The sequence below is a fragment of the Vespa crabro genome, chromosome 6 (genome assembly GCF_910589235.1).
Source record: "Vespa crabro chromosome 6, iyVesCrab1.2, whole genome shotgun sequence".
In the NCBI taxonomy this organism is placed as follows: Eukaryota; Metazoa; Arthropoda; class Insecta; order Hymenoptera; family Vespidae; genus Vespa; species Vespa crabro.
This window is the reverse complement of record NC_060960.1, coordinates 7,816,355-7,821,915: the sequence shown is the minus strand read 5'-3', so window position 1 is coordinate 7,821,915 and position 5,561 is coordinate 7,816,355. Positions and strand designations below refer to the sequence as shown.

The window sequence follows — 5,561 nt, the reverse complement described above, 5'->3', positions numbered from 1 at the left end:
GCGCAGGATATCGTGCTGAGTAAGTACACACTCTGACTCTGTGCCGACGAGGTACCTTACGTCTTTCCACGATCGAGCCACCCAATTTGCACGTACACCACCATCAACTACCACTACTATTACTACCACCAACCAACGTCCTCCTTCTCCTCCTCCTCCTCCTCCTCCTCCTCCTTTCTTCTCTCACTCACCACCTCGTCGTCCCATTCCATCGTAGTATACTTCAACCCACTCGTACGAATTTTCCAAAATTTCATTTCATTTCTTTTTCCTTTTTCCTTTTTCCTTTCCCCCCTTTTTTTTCTCTTTTTTTTTTTAGTTTCTTCCTTTTTGTTTTCTTTTCTTCTTCCTCTTTTTTCTTTTCTTTTTTTCTTTTTTTTTTTTTATTTTACTTTATTTTAACTCACCCTCTCCCTATCCCAATCATAAAACTTCTTTTCCGACTTCAACGTCACATCGTTCCAAAGTTTATCGTCGAATACGCTCGAATTCGAGTTTGCTTCTTTTCCTCGTTTTATCTTGTTCTGTTGTTTTTTTTTTCTTTCTTTTTTTTTTCTTTTTTTTCTTTTCTTTTTTTTTTTTCACGAGTTTATCATGAAAGAATTATTTAATGCATTAACAGTATAAAGATAATAGTTCGTTTATTATTCAATGAATAATAAAACCTGATAAAATATGATAACGTTAGGATATATTATTTATTTATTTGCTTCCTTGAACTAAAATGATTGGCCAATTTTTATTAACATTCTCGAAGTATTGGAAAGGAGGAATGGATTGGGGTGAGATATGTTCGGGAAGAAAGAAAAAAAATATTTGCACTTACTTCTTGGATTTATTAATGGATGAAAAAGTATTACTAATGGGAACGCTTAGTACTTTAGTTACGTGTATGTCAAATCGATAAAAAGAACACCTAAACAATAAGGCGAATTTCAATGGTTTTGACGATATTTATATATTAGATCGGACTGATAGTGAAAGTGAAAGAGAGAAAGCGTAAGTTAGTAGCTACATATGTATGTATGTATATATTATATTTTTGGGATTGGTACCGGAAGCGAGTTGGCGTCGTTGGGTTGATATTAATCAGCACACGATTGCTTATCGGAAGAAGGTGAATACGGTAAAAGAGAAAGAGGGGAGAAAGAAAGAAAGAAAGAAAGAAAGAGAGAGAGAGAGAGAGAGAGAGAGAGAGAGAGAGGGAGAGAGAAAGAAAAAGAAGAGGGAAGAAATACATGGAGCAACGAAAGGTCGGATAGAGAAGTACGTGTCTAGTGGAAAAGGCAAGAGGAAGCAGTGGCAGCGAGAAGAATGTCATAGTTAGTTGTTTCTAGCGAGGAGGGAGGCTGTCACGTTCGTGATGGATCGTTTTCGTTCGCTAAAGCTGCCGTTCCTGCTGCTAACGTTGCCGTTGCCATTGCCGTTGCCGTTGCCGTTGCCGTTGCCGTTACTGTTGTTGTTGTTGTTGTTGCTGCCGCTACCACCGACGACGCTGCTAACGCCACCATTCTGCCATTACTTCTTTTACCGGCAATGTGAAAGCCTCGAGTAGATCCATTGGGGATTATCGTTCTATTTTCTATCCTTCTTGCCAATCCTATGGAACACGCAAGAGAATGTTAGCACCGATGATAGCTATGGATCAGATATGCGATCGAGGAATCTTTTCCAAACGATATTTCTTTTAACTTTGAATCTATTATATGGGTGTCAAATTAATCGTGATCGCGATCAATTGTCAAATGGGATAATTTGTCTTTATATCAATGGATTGATAATTTTATTTGACGACGAAATTCATGTAAATTTTAATCGATATATTATATTTTCTATTATAGAAATTATATAGGAAATTTAGGGAGTTTTAGAGGCGATCGAGTTTCTTTTTTTTTCTTTTTTTCTTTTTTTCTTTTTTAAACCTCGAAGATCATTTCCAACGGATTGATTTACCAAACGAAATGACGCTTCTTCTTATTTTGATTTATATGATATCTTCGTATTGATGGATGGCCCTACGATCGTCTATCGTCTTTCATTTAATGATATCGGTTTGTAGAATGTAAATGATCGATGTAAATTAGTTATTGCGAGGAAGGAAACGCGCGAGGTGTCCACTAATTCTAAGCAGCGATTAACGAACACGCGGAACGTCAGCCGGTCCTGACACGTTAGCAGAGTTCCGGTTTGTCGGTAAGGACTGTAACGTTTTAATTAAGAGAGACGCCTTGTTGGTAAATATAGTAGTGTCGGCCAGCCGACAATGAGGATCAATCATGCCGCTTATGCGTGTCAGCTGATCATGCCTCGCGATAAAACTTGCGTCTTGCATTTATTGTACAAGAAATCATGCTTGATTTCCGTACTAGTTCAGTTCTCTCTCTCTTTCTCTCTCTCTCTCTCTCTTTCTCCCTCTCTCTCTTTCTCTCTCTCTCTTTCTCTCTCTCTCTTTCTCTCTCTTCCGTCTTTTTTATCTTATTAATTTTTGAAATTTTCATATCAATTATTAGCCATCGAATCATGAAATTATTTATATCGTCTGAAATCGTCAATTCGAAATGAAATTATTTCATATTTATTTTCTCATAATTTCTCGTGAAAATGTTGATTCTATTAAAATTGTACAGTTGTTAATCTATAACGATGACAGAGAAAAAAAGAAACGTTTGATAAAATTTAGGAGTAGTAGCCGATGACAATAAACGCCAGTTGCGAAGTTTTTCGGAGAAAGGCTCTTTGGTAGAGCAACGTACAATTCTATTTGCTGGCTGATTGTACTGCTACGAAATCAAGTCTGACGAAGATCGATCGGACAGCATTTCAGGCGTCAACACGGGATCGGTGTTACCCTGTGTACCCCGCTAAGGTCGAACCCACCAATGCCCCGTCCTCGCAGATGCTGCCACTTCTGCTTAAAGTTTCTATTAAGAAATCCCTTTTAATAGAAATACTCCTGACGCTTCGACACATTTACGTAGATTGACGTATATATTATTATTTTTTTTTTTTCGTTATATACTATTCGAATATCAAATGATGTTTATTTCTCATTTTATACATTATAGATAAATATTTTTATTTATATAACGATTTGAATAATATTTTCAACATTTGTTTCATAATAGTTTTCGTAATATCGTAAAATATAACATGATTGAATATTTGTATTTAGATAATAAAGGATATATTTATATTAAGATTGATATATTTTTTTTTTATTAAATAATAAATTATTTAAATAATAATAGATTATTTTATTTAATAATAAATCAATTGACATGAAGATTGCATTTACCGATTGTTGTTCGATTAAAATAATAGAAAATATTTTATTATCATCTGTCAAAACTTTTGATATAGAAATTTTTTTAAGAATTTACCATTGTATATCAACGATCGGTATAAATAAAATTCAAAGGTACGATATATACGATGAGAAGATTTTATTAATTTTATATTGTTATCGGAAAGTATAGAAGATAAGGATTTTACCGATAATCGAAAAAATAGAGAATACACATATAGATTTTTCTATAGATAAAGTAGGAATGGATTAACGTTGGTAAAAAAGGAAGTGACTATAAAACTCAATATTTTAACTATTGATTGAAATACTCGGTCGGTAATGATATAGTATTTATCTTATTTCTTGAACAGTCGGTAATAAGATTGTTTTAGTGATCGGTAATGATAGTTTTAATCCTGTTTTATCGACTACGCAGTTGATAATAGTAAAGCACATAATATATTCCTAGACCTTTTCGAGGAAATGTAAAGAGTGCAATAGTGTAAATAGTCAGTCATTATATTAAATTCATTCATGAGTCGATTTCTAATCATTCGTCAATGTATAGAGCAATTAATTATACTTGGTATTTGAGACAGGAGAATCATAAATTTAAATAAAGATAAAACGTCGTTGTCGTGTTTATTTTATTATCTATCTGGTAGTTTAATTTATGTCAAACAAATCGGTTATCAATTATAATTGAGAACAATAAAATATTATCAACATTTATTAATAGCCGAAGTATAACAATTAATAAAAATTTACTAATTGTAATCATAATCTAAATAATAAATAGACTGCCGGTAAATAAGTGCCGTTGATAAATAGTCGATTGATAAGTAATGATGATTAGCATATTACAGGTTCACAGTAGATAAAATGTTAAATCTAGCATTTATTTACAAGACGTTATCGTCATAATTTTTGAAAAAGCTTTATTATCTTTGAAAACAAATTGTATTCGAAAATTCGAAAAAGACATGTCCTCGTTTAAACATTCATCTTTAAAACGAGACATTGTCTAAAAAAATTGATCAAGTATTACATCTGAATTGGTTGTCGGCATAAACGCTGATAAATTTCGACGCTAGATAAATTTCGACATTTATCTATAAAGAAAAGTTTCGTATAGTAGCGGCCTTTGCGATGAAAGCAAAATAGCTCATAATTCTATCTCTGATTTTCGTACATATGCTTGAATGGTATGCGTTTTGTTTTCATGAGGTAGCTGACTGTTTTTTCATTATTGTACATAAATCGATGTTTAGATTTTCTAATCCATAGCAAACGTAAGGAAACGCTATTTCCGTACTCATAGTAAATTTGTAACTTTCGAACTCCTAAACGTTAATTTATTCCTAAACAACGAAGCCTTAACATAAGTAGAAAAGGTAGCTTCCGTACTTATCAACGTTGGATATTTTAACGACTGATTCCAATCAATTGCATAAAATACTCACGAGATGTCACTTCATACGTTCGTAGGACGTTTTATAAGTTGCTGGGATATGAAACAGCTGTTGTATTTCGTTGCTGGGAGTGGCATCTACTGTCAGATGCTCCGCCTATAAATCAACCGTACTTGCTGGGAACGGGGGGGACATGACGGCGCCATGTTAACATACGTAAACAAACCTTGTGCATCTCCGGACTGATAAGCGATATACATACTTATTAAGGCAGGGAGTATGCAATAAGGAACTTATTTTCTTAAGAACTTTTTTTTTTATTCTTTTATACATTTTACAAAAATTTTTAATAAATATACATTTTTAGAATTTTTTTTTGCATACCGAAGAAAGAAATTAAAAAAAAAAAAAAAAAAAAAAAAAAAAAAAAAAAACAAAATTTCAAATAATTGAATACTATTATCAGTAAATATTTTTTCTGACTGTTCTTTGTTTTTATATTGAATTTGATTAAATGAGAAATCATCGAAATTGAGATCTATCATATAATTCTACGTGAATAAAGAAAAAATTATTTTAACTACTTAACATTTCTATGAATAATCTTTAGTTAGGCGATTGATTGACAGGGATCATGAATTGGTTAATTATAGAAGGTGTCCGTCTCCAGGATCTACAGACTAATCATTGTAATCATTAATCTTCCAAGTGGATCGTCGACCCAATTTTCGTAAGGTCAAATCGTATGGGGGACGTTAATTGGATTCCTCGACCATTACAAGTAAACACGTTTTCTATCGTTCTGTGATATTCATCGATTTTGTTTTTCAATGAACTGTATTTTAATTATTATCACTTTATAT

At 32.7% G+C, this 5,561-nt stretch overlaps 1 long non-coding RNA gene across 1 annotated transcript; it reads right to left on the bottom strand.

The window, feature by feature from the left end:
- Positions 1 to 815: 815 nt before the first annotated feature.
- Positions 816 to 2,364, bottom strand: LOC124424768. The gene is made up of 2 exons (XR_006942375.1): positions 1,954 to 2,364; positions 816 to 1,600 (listed from the first exon to the last, which is right to left on the bottom strand). It is a non-coding gene; the product is annotated as an uncharacterized LOC124424768 (long non-coding RNA).
- Positions 2,365 to 5,561: the final 3,197 nt, after the last annotated feature.